At 37.6% G+C, this 17676-nt stretch overlaps 1 long non-coding RNA gene across 1 annotated transcript in view; it reads left to right on the plus strand.

Annotated features, from left to right (window-relative positions):
- LOC138989530 (uncharacterized) overlaps nucleotides 1-17676 on the plus strand; it is a 350895-nt gene that overhangs the window by 301595 nt on the left and 31624 nt on the right. The window contains exon 3 of the long non-coding RNA XR_011465821.1: nucleotides 1836-2028. This is a non-coding gene — a long non-coding RNA (uncharacterized lncRNA). The remainder of the gene's footprint in view (nucleotides 1-1835; nucleotides 2029-17676) is intronic.

Below are 17676 nucleotides of genomic sequence, written 5' to 3' on the forward strand. Positions count from 1 at the left end.
TATTTTGTAGTTTCTGTGAAGAGGACTTATAAATCTTGTATTAGATTTTTACCTGAATACTTAATGTTACTTTGATATATCATAAAAGTTGTGAATGAATTTTGTTCATCTAACTTTCAGGGTTTTTATATTTAAATACAGTTGATTTTTATATGTTGATCATGTGTCTATGGAGCTTGTTAAATAGTAGTAAGTTGTAGATATTTTGGATTTTCTATGAACACCAACATGTCATTTGTGAATAATGATTTATTTAGTTCTTCCCTGGAACTTTCTTCAGCTTTTCCCATGTGTTGTTCTGGACAGGAATTCTAGTGTAGGATTAAAAGAAGCTGGACAGGTGCTATTGTCATGGGTGGTCTACACTGTTTCAAATCTGCATGCACTTGAGTCAGGCCACATGGATTCTCACACATGCTCACAAGCAGGAGCAATGTGATCAGCTTCAGAATGTATTTCCATAAAAAAGCACTGGCATTAGTACTTTTAGGGGCCATGAGCTTGTATTTTTCAAAGCAAAAATGCAGTGTACTGTCAACTACTTACTAAAGTCCCTGTTCAGTAAGGTCTGGTAAAATTAAGTCATGGCTAGTTTCTGACAAATTCTTTTCATTTATAACCTGACCAATTTAAAAATATTTCACTTTAAATCTGATTTTTATTGCCCATTACTCTTTCATGTAATTAAACTACACACTTATGCCCTTTTTCAATTTTTCTATTTATGTATGTATATATTTTCCTTTATGGAATTTAGGAACTGAATTTGTACTATTTTCAAACCTTTACATTATGAAAAAATTTTAAATAAAATAGACCAATGCTACTTTTAATATAAGCACAATGTTCTCATATCTAAAAATGAGTTTAATTTGCTCTTCTTTTTCTAACTTCTTGAGGTGAGTTTTATCAGACTTCTGATATTTACATTTAAGACTGCCAACAAGAATGGTATTATCTGCATCCTACTAGTTGGAAAATGTCATATTTTCATTATATTCAATTAAAAGCATGATAAATTTCCATTTTTTATCTAACTCATTCTTTGACTTGAGTTATTCAGATGTATACACTTAATAGCCTAACATATGGGGATTTTTTGTGGTTATAGTTTTGTTTTTAATTTCTAGCTTATTCCTCTATGGTTATAGAACACAATCTATAATTTCAGTCCTTTGAACTTCGTAGAAATGTGCTTAATCATGTGCTAGTATTTAAATGATATAGTTAAGTCAATATGGGTAAATGTTCAGATAGCATTTGAAAAAAAAAGTGTTTTGCAGTTGTTAGGTACAGTGATCTACTGATACCACTTCAAGTCAATGGTGTTTTTACTAAATATAAAATAGATAAACAATAAGGGTACTATAATAACTGAATCACTGTGCTGTATACTGGAAACTAACACAGCTTTGTAGATCAACTATACTCCAATTTAAAAAGAAGTCAATAGTGTTTAATCATGTTGTTTCAATCATTTATATCCTATTGATTTTGGTTTTTGCTTGTTTCATCAGTCTTTTAAATATATTTGTTATAATATTCCATTTTGGTAGTGGCTCTAATATGCCACTCAGAAATGAAGATTTAGTACCATGTCTGTTGAGAGGGCTAAAGTAGACAGCTTTTACCAGACAACACCCTTCAGAGACCTTTGTGGAGTTTTCTACACCCAATAACTGATCAGTATAGGGATGTATCCAGTTTGGAAAAATTCAAAGAATCCTCTCATCTTCAGAACTCCCCTTAGGGTAGGCTAAGACTTTTGCAGAGACAGCATTAGATCTCAACTTTTCCTTCTGACCAGTTTTGTCTCTTTCCTCTTTCTTTTATAGCTGCTGATCCCAGGAACATCCTCAACACATCTATAACATGATAATCTGCAGCTAAGTATCTTCTTCTGGGGAACCCAACTTGTAGCAGTTGATGCCAGGAATGGCCCAAGAAAGTATATACGAAGGTGGAATTTTTGAGGTGGATCATTTGCCACACAGCTAACAGTGAGGACTGCCATCCTTGGTGTAGAAGGTAGGTGAAGACCAGATACCTATACAAGGTAGGTGTCCAATTATTAGACTTCTACAAGCATTGGATTGGACTGCAATGGTAACCTTATAGAAAGGAATGCCTTCACTGACAACATAGATCAGACCTCTGAGAAAGATGGAAAAAAATTTACAAGGGCAATGAAATTGGGAAGTCACTATTGGACTCAGTTGATATTTAGAAAAAAAAATTGTTTTTACAAAGTAATTTTTTTAGGGAGTAATTCATCAGTTAAAAGCTAAATCGAGCAAGCAAAGAGAACTCCTTGGTTGTGTACCAACAGCTCTCCTCTCCTGCAGTGTGGAGAGCAGAGAAAGCTGAGGACCAGGCTCAGGAAGTCATTGTAAAAGTAGCCAAGATCTGCGTATTAAATTTACGGTCAAGATAAGTCGTCTATGTCAAGATTGGGAACCTGATTGGGGAAGAATAGGAACCCTCAAATTGTGAATCCTTGGATTACCCTGAAATTTCTGAGTCTTCACAAGTAGAAAGCTCAGAGGCAGGTCCACTCAGGATCTGCCTGTACTACCCCTCTGGGTTACTAGGAGAGTAACTAGGGTTAAATTATAACTCAGCTGGGGACGCCTGCATCTGATAAAAGAGGAAAGAGCCTATGCTCAAAACAGGGGGCAGCAAAACTTAGCCTGTGTGTTCTGGCAGGAGCTGAGAGATTAAGCACGGGATTAGATTCTAATGATTCTTGATCAAGGGGCTGAGAAACAAAATTGGATAAGGGAGGGATTATTCATTTAGGAGGACCATTATGGGACATAGGATTCAACATCTGGACAAGGACCCCCAGAGATAATACAAACATGCTAGTGAGATGACTTCCGCTGCTGCTGCTAAGTCGCTCAGTCGTGTCCGACTCTGTGCGACCCCATAGACGGCAGCCCACTAGGCTCCATCATCCCTGGGATTCTCCAGGCAAGAACACTGGAGTGGGTTGCCAGTCTTCTCCAATGCATGAAAGTAAAAAGTGAAAGTGAAGTCGCTTAGTCATGTCCAACTCTTAGCGACCCCATGGACAGCATCCCACCAGGCTCCCCTGTCCATGGGAGCTTCCAGGCAAGAGTACTGGAGTGGGGTTCCATTGCCTTCTCCAGAGATGACTTCTAGGAGTATGATAAAAGCAATCACTAACATTTAGTGTGGTAAAATTGCCATGACAGATAGTGCAGGAAGGGATTAAAAGGCTTGGATAAGTAGGAATGCTGGAATGAATATACAGTGTAAGGCAAAAACTCCACTCAATGATTATGTTTTACATACAACCCAGAGGATACATAGTTTACTAAGGCAAAAATGAATGAATTAGTGTAAAGGATGTTAGGATCACTAAGAAATTCAGTGGGGGTATCTCTTTTATAGGAAGACTTATGATAGGAGATGACATTGCAGAAATGGGTTCACTGATAGCAACTGGGTTAGTCAGAAAGATTATTAATTATCAGAAGCTGCATGGACAAAAATCACAATGAGTGGCAAGGTCAAAGTATCCTTTCTCTCCTCTTTTCTGGAACACTAATTACATGTAAATTAGTCTTGTCACCATGTCACCTTTATTAGTTTTTAAAATTTCCATTCTTTTTAAAACACTACATTTCCTTCTGTTTATTTTATTTTATTTTTTTGGCGTATATCCTGGTTACCAGTTCGCTGATTAGCATTGCCTAATACGCTATTAAACCCATCTTCAGACATCTTAATTTGGTTATTTTTTCTCTATTCATTTATATTTTCTGCTTTATATTAAAATTCTAGATTTTGTCTCATTACTCGTTAACTTATTTAACAGTTATTTTTAAAGCCTGTATCTGATAACTCTATTATCCAGTTCCTTTGTGCATCTATTTCTATTGTATATTTTTCCCTTTGTTGTATTTACTTTCCTTACTTTCCTCATTGTCCTGATGATTTTTTATTGGTTGATACAGGCTGCTTATAATATTTTAATAATATGGTACCTAGGATAATATTATGTTCATTCAGAGAGGATGTGCATAAACTTCTAGCAGACAGCTAGGACATGAGCAATCTTGGAATCGCTTTAAACAATTCTAAGGAATTAATAGTATTGAGAATGAGAATATCCCCTATGCACACTTACTCCTTGAATGTGGTCCCTAAAGCATGAAGGGTTTATCAGGACTTGGCTTGTTAGCAGCTCTGAACTGCAACTTTCTCTCCTCTAGTAACATGACACTTGTCATGAAGTCTGACCCTGACATTACATTATCATGAGGGCACAGCTTCTCAGACTAAGTGACCTTTTCCAAAATTTACAGTGATCTCTAGAGAAATAGCTGCTCTGTGGACCAGGTTCATCTTTCTGAATTCCCTTCTTCTCAATTTGCATATATTCACTACTTTGATAGTTGAATGTGTGTGTACAGGTTTCCTACTTATCTTCAGTGCAGTTAACAGTATCTAGTTTGTGACATTTAATATCCTCAACATGTTTTCTTTATTATTTCTTCATATATTTGTGTCAAGGCATGTTTTGTTATTTCAGATAAACATTAAAGTCAATTGGGAAAGTTACCCAAAAACTTCCAATTTTTTACTGAGGTACAATTGACATATAATATTATATTAGTTTTAGGTATTCAACATAATGATTTGATATTTGTATATTAGGAAATGATTACCTCAATAAGTCTAGTTAACATCTATTGATATATAAGGTTGCTATATTTTTTTCTGGTGATAAGAATTTTAGGATGCTCTGTTTTAGCAACTTTCAAGTATACAATAAATATATGATACAGTATTATTAATTATAGTCACCATGCCATCTGTATATTACATTTACATAACTTATTTATTTTACAATGTGAGATTTGGATCTTTTGACAGCCTCATTCATTTTCTCCGCCTCCTACCCTTCCTTTTGGCAATTACCAATCTGTTCTCTGTACCTATTCAGAGAATGTAAATTCAATAAGTATTTTAAAAAATTCCACCTATAAGTGAGATCATTCAATATTTGTCTTTTACTGTCTGATTTCTTTCACTTAATGCCCTCAAGGTTCATCCACATTGTCACAAATGGTAAGATTTCCAGCTTATTTATGGCTGAACAATGTTCCATTGTGTATATGTATCCTATTACTTATCCATCCATGCATCAATGGACACTTAGGTTACTTTCAGTCCTGGCTAGTGTAAACACTGCTGCAGTGAACGTGGGGGTGCAGATAGCTTTTCAAGTTACTGATTTTGTTTTGTTCAGATAAACACCCAGAAGTGGAATTTGGATTTTATGCTAGTTCTGTTTTTAATTTTTTGGGAAAACCCCACACTATTTTTCATAGTGGCTGTACCAGTTCATATTGCTACCAACAGTGCAAGAGTTTCTTCTGCATCCTCACCAACACTTGTCATTTCTCGCCTTTGCTTATACCCCTTCCAACAGGCGTGAAGTGATTTCTGTGTAGTTTTGGTTTATGTTTCCCTGATGATTAGTGATGGCGTGTGCCTTTTGATATTGCTGTTGGCTATCTGTATGTCTTCTTTGGAAACATATCCATTCATATCCTCTGTCCTGCTTTAATTGGATTGTTATTTATTTTTTGCTGTTGAGTTGAATTTGTTCTTTATATATTTTGATATCAAACCCTTATCAGATATATGGTTTGTAAATAATTTCTCCCATCTAGTATGTTGCCTTTTAATTTTTGCTGATAGTTTCCTTTGCTGTGAAGAAGCTTTTTAGTTTGAAGTAATCCCACTTGTTTATTTTGCATTTTCTTGCCTTTGTTTTTGGTGTCAAATTCAAAAAAATCATCATCAAAACCAATGTCAAAGGGCTTGCAACCTATGTTTTCTTTAAGGAGTTTTATGGTTAGAGGTCTGTCTTTGAAGTCTTTGATCCATTTTGAATTACTCTCTGTATGGTTTAAGATAGGGGTTTAGTCTTATTATTTTGCGTGTGGTTGTCCATTTTTCCCAATACAAATTATTGAACAGACTGTCCTTTCCCCATTGTATATTCTTGACTTCTTTGTCATAAATTAATTCACCATATATGTATGAGTTTTTGTTCTGTTCCATTGATTCATGTATGTTTTTATGGTAATATTATCATATTGTTTTGATTACTATGGCTTAATAGTATAGTTTGAAATCAGGGAGTGTGATGCCTCCAGCTTTGTTCTTCTCTCTCAAGATCGCTTTGGCTGTTGAGGGTAGTTTGTGGTCTCAACAAATTCTAGGATTATTTTGTTCTCTTTCTGTGAAAAATGCCATTTGAATGTTGATAGGGATTACATTGAATCTGTAGATTCCTTTGGGCAGCATGGGCACTTTAATAATACTAATTATTCCAATCAATTATAATGGAATATCTTTCCATATATTTGTTTTTTCTTCAGTTTCTTTCATTAGTGCCTTACAGTTTTTGGTGTCTTTCACTTAATTGGTTAAATTTATGCCTAGATATTTTATTATTTTTGATACAAATAAAAATGGGATTGTTTTCTTAATTTCTTTTTCTGATAGTATATTATTAAATAGTATATAGAATTGTGACTGGTTTTTGTATATAGGTTTTATATCCTGCAACTTTATGGATTTTGTTTATTGGTTCTGCCACATTTTTAAGAGTCTTCAGCGATTTTTTTTTTTTCCTATGTAATATCATGTAATCTGCAAATGGCTACTGTTGTACTACTTCTTCTCTGATTCGGATGCCTTTTATTTCTTTTTCTTGCCTAAATTCTCTGGATAGGACTTTCAATATAATGTTGAATAAAAAGGACAAGAGTAAGCAAACTGAGAAAATCAAAAAAGTATCCAGATAAAAAGTACATGTTACATTTAACAGTAAGAGTAATGGCTGACCTTGAATAAAAATGAAACCAGAAAACAATAAAACAACATCCCTGAAGAAAAACAATAACAAAAGTAGAATTCTGTATCCTGCAAAGGTATGTTCCCAAAACACAGACAAATAAAGCTATTTTCAGGCAAAAAATAAAAAAAATAAAAAGCAATTTGTCATGAGGAGATTCACACTACAAAATACTAAAGAAAGGCAAAGACCCCTAAATAGGCACTGTGAACTGCAGGAATAAGTGAGTAGTACTGAAAAGTGTAAGACATAAATAGACTGATTTTTAAATGTTTGAAAGACTTCTGCTTTTATATAACAATGTTTTGTTATCACCATCACTGTGATATCCAGGTCATGATTCTGTCATGATGAGATTCTGTTTGGTCATCTCAGTGTCACTCTTTATCGGGGGGTGATGTTAAATTACAGCTTTTGGGCATGGTCAAGGGAACCCTGGGAGACCTCATCGACTCAGGCTTCTCTGTGAACTCGATGATGTGGTCCGCAAAAGCAATAAATGGGGGAGCTCTCCACTGCTGCATGGTTATAAGTAAGCCCAAGAAAACTGCCAAAATGAACTGCAGCTTCTTGTGGAACCAGTGGTTGGTGCTGTTGAGTTTGCCACTGACCCCAAGTAGCATTTGGCACCATATATTGTGGTTCATGGGCTTCCCCAGTAGAGCTAGTTGTATAGAACCCGCCTGCCAATGCAGGAGACATGAGACATGGGTTTCTATTCCTGGGTCGGGAGGCTCTCCTGGAGGAGAAAATGGCAACCCTCTCCAGTATTCTTGCCTGGGAAATTCCAGGTGCTGTGTGCCTTGGCTCAGGAATTGCAGTGAATGGAGGTGAGGAAGCTATGGCCTCTTTGTTCTCTTGCAGTAATGCGGTCCTCATCTCTAGTTGCACAAAGACCTGATCTTTTAGGGATGTGATATACATCCAACTCAAAAATCTGGTACTTGTGCACCATGCTATATCTATAGGTAGCGTTTCCATTTTGCTGAAATTGATGACAATAATATTATGAAATTTATAACCTGGAGAAGCAAAATGGCTGACAATAACCATACAAAGAGCAGTGGGTGAAAAATTAGAAGTATACAATTTTATGTTGGCTATATGAAATTATTAATTGGTTAAATATTAACAAGTTGTACTACATTAAATAAAGGATATATGATGAAATCTCATATATTAACCAGAAATCTCACAGATTAACCAAATCTCATAGATTAACCAGTTAATAATTATTTAAAAAGTATAACTAGAAAGTCAATAGAAAAGATAAAGTGAAATAATAGAAAAGATAGAATGGATAATATACTATACTAGAGAAAGGGAGAATAGAGGAAAAGCAAGTAAAAATAAACAGAGGGCACAAATAGAAAACAAATAACAAAATGATGAACTTTAACCTGGTTATATTAGTAATGACTTACACAAGTAATTTGCAATCACTTATTACCTCCAAAATTAATAGTTAATCATTGAATTTAAATAATGGCTTTGAATCATAAGTTATGATATATTTATCCAGTGTAGTACTGAGGTATTTCAGTGTGTTGAAGGACAACAAGATATTGCAATGTTATTTTCAGTCCTTCCTTAAAGGAGGAAAAATGATTTTAATTATCCTTAAAGTTCTTGTATGTAAAGTAAAAGATTAGCCTGAAATTGTTTTACTCTCTAAAATTAAAAATTCTAAGGCCATAAATTTTACTATAAAGACTTGGCTACATTATGAATAAATATTATTCTAATCATGCACCCTGTATATTCTACTACAAAATCTGTTGGATACAATAATGTTGTGTGAAAAGTTTTTATCCATTCAGACTTTGTTAAAAATTAAAAATAGTTACATTTACACATGCAAATTCAGAACTAAAACTTTTTAAAGAAACGTCACATAAGACGTAAGTACTTTATTTTTGAAATATATTTGACATATAACATTGTGTAAACTTAAGATGTACAGCGTTAATTTGATACATTTATATATTGCAATATGACTGTCATTATAGAGAGCATTGACACCTCTATCACTTTACATAAGTATTGTTTCATTTGGTGGTTAGAATCATTAAGATCTAGTCTCTTAGCAAGCTTGATGACTAAATACAGTATTGTTGACTATATTCATTATACTCTGCATTAGATCTGTAGGACTTATTTTTGACTCAATGCAAGTTTGTAACTTAAATGTGTGCGCTATCCTCCCACTCTTATTCCTCATAGCAATCATTTTACTTTCTGTTTTTAAGAGTTTGGCTTTTTTATAGTCCACATATAGGTGAAGTCATATAGCACTTGCCCCTTTCTATCTCTCTCAGCATACAATGCTCAAGATCCATCAGTGTTATCACAAGTGGAAGGATGTCCTTCTTTTTCATGACTGAAAAATATTCCATTGCATAATTCTACCACATCTTCTTTATCCACTCATCCATTGATGGGCACTTAGGATGTTTCAAGAACTTTTCTTGTTGTTGTTCAGTCAGTCAGTCATGTCCGACTCTTCATGACACCATGAGCAGCAGGATACCAGGCTTCTCTGTCCTTCACCATCTCCCAGAACTTGCTCAAAATCATGTCCATTGACTCAACGATGCCATACAACCATCTCATCCTCTGTCATCCCCTTCTCCTCCTGCCTTCAATCTTTCCTAGCATCAGGGTCTTTTCCAATAATTTGGCTCTTTGCATCAAGTAGTCAAAGTATCAGAGCTTTAGCATCAGGCCTTTCATGAATATTCAGGGTTGATTACCTTTAGGACTGATTGGTTTGATCTCCTTGCAGTTCAAGGGACTCTCAAGAGTCTTCTCCAATACCACAGTTCAAAAGCATCAATTCTTTGGCACTCAGCCTTCTTTATGGTCCAATTCTCACACCCATACATGATTACTGGAAAACCCATTGCTTTGACTGTACAGACCTTGGTTCACAAAAGTAAGTCTCTGCTTTTTATATGCTGTTTAGGTTTGTCATAGCTTTTCATAGAAGGAGCAAGTGTCTATTAATTTCATGGCTGCTGTCACCATCTGTAGTGATTTTGGAGCCCAAGAAAATAAAGTCTGTCACTGTTTCCATTGTTTCCCCATCTATTTGGCATGAAGTGATGGGACCAGATGCCATGATCTTAGTTTTCTGAGTGTTGAGTTTTAAGCCAACTTTTTCAATCTCCTCTTTCACTTTCCAAAGAGGCTCTTTAGTTCTTCACTTTCTGCCATAAGGGTGGTGTCATCTGTGTATCTAAGGTTATTTATATTTCTCCTGGCAATCTTGATTCCAGTATGTGATTCATCCAGCCTGGCATTTTGCATGATGTTCTCTGCATAGAAGTTAAATAAACAGGGTGATAATATACAGCCTTGACATACTCCTTTCCCAATTTTGAACCAGCCTCTTTTTCTATGTCCAGTTCTAACTATTGCTTCTTGACCTGCATACTGGTTTCTCAGGAGGCAGGTAAAGTGGCCTGGTATTCCCATCACATTAAGAATTTTCCACAGTTAGTTGTGATCCACACAGAGAAAGGCTTTAGAATAGTGAATGAAGCAGACGTTTTTCTGGAATTCTCTTGAGAATTTTACATCTTGAGCTTTTACATCTGGAAGTTCTCAGTTCACGTACTGCTGAAGCCTAGCTTGGAGGATTTGGAGCATGACTCTGCTCTCATATGAAATGAATGCAGCTATGCAGTAGTTTTAACATTCTTTGGTATTGGCCTTCTTTGGGACTTGAATGAAAATTGACCTTTTCCAGTCCTGTGGCCACCGCTGAGTTTTCCACATTTACTGACATTTTGAGTGCAGCACTTTCACAGCATCATCTTTTAAGATTTGAAATAGCCTAGATGGAATTCCATCACCTCCACTAGCTTTGTTCATATTCATAGTGATGCTTCCTAAGGCCCATTTGTCTTCACACCCCAGGATGTCTGGCTCTAGGTGAGTGATCACACCATCATGGTTATCCAGGTCATTAAGATATTTTCTGTACAGTTCTTCTGTGTATTCTTGCCATTTCTTAATATCTTCTGCTTCTGTTAAGTCCATACCATTTCTGTCCTGTATTGTGCCTATTTTTGCATGAAATGTTCCCTTGGTGTCTCTAGTTTTCTTGAAGTATTCTCTAGTCTTTCCCATTCTATTTTTCCCCTCTATTTCTTTGCATTATTCACTTAAGAAGGCTGTTTTCTTATCTCTCCTTGATCTTCTTTGGAACTCTGCATTCAGATGGGTATAGCTTTCCTTTTCTCCTTTGCCTTTCACTTCTCTTCTTTTCTCAACTATTTGTAAGTCTTCCTCAGATAACTATTTTGCCTTTTTGCCTTTCTTTTTCTTAAGGATGGTTTTGATTGCTGTCTCCCGTACAATTTCATGGACCTCTGTCCGTAGTTCTTCAGGCACTCTAGCAGACCTAATTCCTTGAATCTATTTGTCACTTCCTCTGGATAATCAAGGGATTTGATTTAGGTCATACATGAATGGCCTAGTAGTTTTCCCTACTTTCTTAAATTTAAGTCTGAATTTTGCAATAAGGTGTTCATGACCTGAGCCACAGTTAGCTCTCAGTTTGTTTTTCCTGACTGTATAGAGATTCTCCATCTTTGGCTGCACAGAATATAATCAATCTGATTTTGGTATTGGCCATCTGGTGATGTCCATGTGTAGAATCATCTCTTGTATTGTTGAAAGAGGGTGTTTACTATGACCAGTGCGTTCTCTTGGCAAAACTCTATTAGCCTTTGCCCTGCTTCATTTTGTACTCCAAGGCCAAACTTGCCTATTACTCCAGGTATCTCTTGACTTCCTTCTTTTGCATTCCAGTCTCCTATGATGAAAAGGACATCTTTTCTTTTCCAGAACTTGGCAATTTGGAATAAAGCTTCAGTAAACACATGCATGCATATGTCTTTTCAATGTCCTGTTTTCATATCATTTGGATATATACCTTGAAATGGAATTTCTGGATCATATGGAAGCTTTATTTTTAATTTTTTAAAGTATCTCCATATTGTTTTCCATATTTGTTGAACCAATTTACATTCCCACTAACAGTGTAGAAGGCTGCTCTATTATCCATATTTTCACCATTATCTCTTGTCTTCTTGATGATAGCTATTCTAGTAGTTGTGGGGCTATATCTTATTGTGGTTTTGATTTGCATTTTCCTGATGAATTAGTGATGTTTCTTTGGGATAATGTCTATTTAGTTTCTCTGCCTATTTTTAAATTGGATTGTTTGTGGTTTTTATTGAGCTGTATAAATTCATAAGTATTCTATATATTAGCTCCTTATCTGATATGTGGTTTGCAAAAATTTCTCCTGTTCTGTAGGTTGACGTTTTATTTTGTGTAGTGTTTGTTTTCTTGTGCAGGAGCTTCAAGTTTGATGTCAGCTTATTTGTTTCTTTTTTCTTTTGTTATTTGTGCTTTTGGCATTGCACTCAGAAAAACACTGCCAAGACCAGCGTCAAGGTAATGCTTTCTTATATTTTCTTTTAGGACTTATGGTATCAGGTCTTATGTTTAAGTCTTTAATCCATTTAAATTAGTTTCTGTTTGTGGTGGAATATAGGGGCAAGTTTCATTCTTCTGCATGTATTTATCCAGTTTTCCCATTACCATTTGGTGAAGAGGTGAAACTATTCTTTCTTCATCGGTGTTCTTGGCTCTTTGTTGCGATCAGAATAAAATGGATTTTTATCTATGGGACGTTTTGTGTAAGCCTCTGTCTCTGTGAAATTAGATGAAACAGTTGCCTATCCAAGTCTTGAAGGTGTGTCGTTATGTGGGAGCCTCCCTATACAGTTGTCGTTTCCCCAGAGGCTTTAGTGGGAGAGATTTAAAGTGAGCACAAGTCATGTTATTCTCCCAGGGTGTGCTGGCTGCTATCAAATTAGTGGGAGGTGTGGCCTGAGGTAGAAGGACTAGAGTCAGAGTCAGAAGTGAACTGTTGCTTCCTCTCTTCTCAAAGGCCAGCACCATCTTCTAAGGGGCAGGGGCAAGTCCTAAGTTGCTGGAGCAGAAGCCCTGAGGGTCTCGTCTAAGCTCACTCCATTCCCTCTAAGTGTGTGCTCTCCTTCCTCCTAGCACTGGCATCTTGGTCCCAGAAGGAAGAAGAGCTGGAGCAAGAGGAGCCATAGTTGGTTCCAGGTGTGGTCTGGGCCACACACTGGGGCAGTCCCAGCACAGCAGAGTTCCAAACCACTGCCAGTCTGCCACTCCCATGATCACCAGTCATGGCTGCTTTCACCCTATTCAGATGTCAATGAAGGGTCCAAGCTGGCTCCAATCCTCACAGCTATATACCTCCTTGGCAAAAGCCTTGTCCTACTGTGGCTGCACTGCAGAGCAAGAGAGGCCAGGGCAGGTGCTTAGCCTGGGCTGGGACATGCACAAGGGCAGTCATAGGAACCCACACAACCTGGTCAGAATCCTTCAATTCTGCTTCTCTGCCTTGTTTTGGAAATAAGCAAGCATATGTGTGTTCTTCTCAAGCAGAGTCAAGGTTTCTTATAGCTGTTAGTCTCATTGATTTCTCAGACCAGCTAAGGGGACTCAACTTCCTTGTGCCAGACTGTAGGGCTGCAGTGCCGAGTTATGTGGCTCAAACCACTCACCCCCAGGGAAGAACACTGACCTGTGTAATTTCCCTTCTCTTTTGTGCCCTGTCCTGGGGATATAGGTCTTGACCTGATCACCTCTCTTCCCTTTCTTCCTGACTCCATGTGGAACTTTCTTACAGTCCTGGTTGTGTAAGTCTTTCTGTTAGTCTCCAGTTTGTTTTCAATGAGAATTACCCCACAGGTAGATGTAGTTTTGATGTGTGCATGGGGGAAGGTGAGCTCTGAGTCCCCACTCTGCCATCTTGATCTTTTCTCTAGGAAATCTACTGATTTTCTATCTGGATGATCCATCCATTGCTAACAGTGGGGTATAGAAGTTCTCTACCCTTATTGTATTGTTTTCTGTTTTTCCCTTTAGGTAAGTTGTGTATGTGTGTGTGTGTGTGTGTGTGTGTGTGTGTGCTCAGTTTTGTCCAACTCTTTGCAACCTACGAACTGTAACCCATCAGACTCCTCTATCCATAGGATTTTCCAGGCAAGAGTACTAGAGTGGGTTGCCATTTCCTACTCCAGAGGATCTTCCAGACTAAGAGATTGAACCCATATCTCTTGTGTCTCCTGCACTGGCAGGCAAATTCTTTACCACTAATACCAGATACCTGGGAAGCCCCTTAGGTATGTTCAGTTCAGTTCAGTTCAGTCGCTCAGTCATGTCTGACTCTTTGCGACCCCATGAACTGCAGCATGCCAGGACTTCCTGTCCATCACCAACTCCCGGAGTCCCCCCAAACCCATGTCCATCGAGTCAGTGATGCCATCAAACCATCTCATCCTCTGTTGTCCCCTTCTCCTCCTGCCCCCAATCCCTCCCAGCATCAGGGTCTTTTCGAATGAGTCAACTCTTCGCATCAGGTGGCCAAAGTATTGGAGTTTCAGCTTCAACATCAGTCCTTCCAATGAACACCCAGGACTGATCTTTAGGATGGACTGGTTGGATCTCCTTGCAGTCCAAGGACTCTAAAGGGTCTTCTCCAACACCACACTTCAAAAGCATCAATTCTTTGGCTCTCAGCTTTCTTTATAGTCCAACTCTCACATCCATACATGACCACTGGAAAAACCATAGCCTTGACTAGATGGACCTTTGTTGGCAAAGTAATGTCTCTGCTTTTTAATATGCTGTCTAGGTTGGTCATAACTTTCCTTCCAAGAAGTAAGTGTCTTTTAATTTCATGGCTGCAATCACCATCTGCAGTGATTTTGGAGCCCAGAAAAATAAAGTCAGCCACTGTTTCCCCATCTATTTGCCATGAAGTGATGAGACCATATGCTATGATCTTAGTTTTCTGAATGTTGAGCTTTAAGCCAACTTTTTCACTCTCCTCTTTCACTTTCATCCAGAGGCTCTTTAGTTCTTCTTCACTTTCTGCCATAAGGGTGGTGTCATCTGCATATCTCAGGTTATTGACATTTCTCCCAGCAATCTTGATTCCAGCTTGTGCTTCTTCCAGCCCAGCATTTCTCATGATGTACTCTGCATATAAGTTAAATAAGCAGCGTGACAATATACCGCATTGACATACTTCTTTTCCTATTTGGAACCAGTCTGTTGTTCCATGTCCAGTTCTAACTGTTGCTTCCTGACCTGCATACAGGTTTCTCAAGAGGCAGGTCAGGTGGTCTGGTATTCCCATCTCTTTCAGAATTTCCCACAGTTTATTGTGATCCACACAGTCAAAGGCTTTGGTATAGTCAATAAAGCAGAAATAGATTAGGTATGTTAACAATTGCTTAATATACTTAGGTACTCTAATATGGATGTTTATATATTTATGATTATACTATCTTCTTGATGTATTGACCTCTTTATAATTATATAATTACATTCTCTGTCTCTTGTTACCATTTTTGGCTTGAAGTCTGTTTTGTCTTACACGTTCTTTTGGTTTCCACTTAGATGGACTATCTTCTTCCCTCTCAACTTTGAACTTATGTCTGTCTATATGGATGAAATCAATGCTTTGTAGACAACATAGTTGGGTTTTATTTTTGTTATTCATCCAGGCACACCTTTAGATTGGTGAACTTAATCCATGGTACAGGGAGGCTTGGCACGCTGCAGTCCATGGGGTCGCAAAGAGTTGGAGACGACTTAACCACCAAACAACAACCAACAGCAATAAGCACTTTCTATTGCCTTCTGGTTATTATGAGGCTTACATGATAAAAGGCTTAAAACCTCACATAGATAAAAGTCCATCTTATGCTGGTAGCAACTTACTTTCATTCTTCAATAAAGATTCCAGCCCCTTACTTCTCCTTTTTTATATTTTCAGTGTCATGATTTTTTTAATGTTGTGAATTCATTAAAAAATTATAGTAGTATAGTTATTTTTAATGCTCTTCTCCTTAAGCTTTATAGTGTAGTAAATGGGTTAATACACCATTCTAAGTGTTTATTTTTCATCTTCACCAGCAGTGTGTACTTTCATATGTTTTTATGTCTCTGATTAGCTTCTTTTCAGTTCAGCTTGAAGAACTCCTTTTAGAATTTCTTCCAAGAAATGTTGCTGCTGCTGTTAAGTCATTTCAGTCGTGTCCAACTCTGTGCGACCCCATAGATTGCAGCCCACCAGGCTCCTCCGTCCCTGGGATTCTCCAGGCAAGAACACTGGAGTGGGTTGCCATTTCCTTCTCCAATGCATGAAAGTGAAAAGTGAAAGTGAAGTCCTTCAGTCATGTCCGACTCCTAGCAACCCCATGGACTGCAGCCTACCAGACTCCTCTGTCTATGGGATTGTCCAGTCAAGAGTACTGGAGTGGTTTGCCATTGCCTTCTCTGGCAAGAAATGTTGAGAGGTAGGGAATTCTCTCAACCTCTATTTCTCCCTAATATTATAAGAATAACACTGCCAAATAAAGTATTTTTTATGGCAATTTTTATATTTCCACACTTTGAATATGTCATTCCATTCTCTCTTTTTCTGTAGAGTTTCTGCTTGGAAGTCTGATATGAGCCTAATGGGGGTTCCTTTGTAGAGGTCTGTTTTTTCCCTACCTGCTTTTAAAATTCTTTATCATTGGTTTTTGACAATTTCATTATAATGTGTCCAGGAAATGATCTTTTTGCATTGAAATACCAGTTCTATTAGCTTCGTGAACTTGTATATTCCAATTCTGTCCACGGTTAGGGAAGTTCTCAGCTATTATTTCTTTAAATAAACTCTCTGCCCCCTTTCCTTTTTTTTTTTTTTTTTCTTCTGGTACACCACTTATTCTTATATTTGCCTTCTTGGTCAAATCTGATAGCTCTTATGGGATTTGTTCACTTTTTAAAAGTGTAAAGTTCACCTTTGGAACTGCATTATTTCTGTATTTCTATCCTTCAAGTCATTCTTCTTTCCTCTATCTGCCTGCCTTGTTACTTATGCTCTTCATGCACTCTTCATTTATTGAATTCTTTAGCTCCAGAATTTTTTTTTTTTTATAATTTTAATCTCTTTGGTAAAGAACTCCTTCTGTTCATTAATCTTATTCCCGAGTTTTCTTATAGTTCAGTAAATTTCTTCATAACAGCGATTTTGACTTTTTTTATTAGATTACAGTATTCTGTGTTTGTGATCCCACAAAGGTCCATCTAGTCAAGGCTATGGTTTTTCCAGTGGTCATGTATGGATGTGAGAGCTGGACTGTGAAGAAACCTGAGCGCCAAAGAATTGATGCTTTTGAACTGTGGTGTTGGAGAAGACTCTTGAGATTCCCTTGGACTGCAAGGAGATCCAACCAGTCCATCCTAAAGATCAGTCCTGGGTGTTCCTGGGTGGAAGGGGCACACAGAACTGGCAGCAGAGTGAATGGAGGTATGGGCTTGGCACCTGAGGCTTTGAGGATTGCCCACAAATTTAGTAGAGGGCCCTGCAGTGGAGACCTAGGTTCCATTCCCGGTAGGGAAGATCTCCTGGAGAAGGGAACGGCTATCCAATCCAGTGTTCTTGCCTGGAGAATTCCATGGACAGAGGAGCCTGGCAGGCTGCGGTTCACGGGGTGGCAAAGAGTCAGGCACAACTGAGTGACTCTCACTAGTAGAGAGATCTTCCAGCAGGACATGCCTAGAGGTCCATGGGCAGATCCCCTGCTGAAATCTCAAGGGAGAGAGAATATTCCTTTAGTGCCTTAATTAAAGGTCGTCTCGGATTCCTTCCTTTTCTTCTCCCT

Source organism: Bos mutus, chromosome 10 (assembly GCF_027580195.1).
Source record: "Bos mutus isolate GX-2022 chromosome 10, NWIPB_WYAK_1.1, whole genome shotgun sequence".
Classification (NCBI taxonomy): Eukaryota; Metazoa; Chordata; class Mammalia; order Artiodactyla; family Bovidae; genus Bos; species Bos mutus.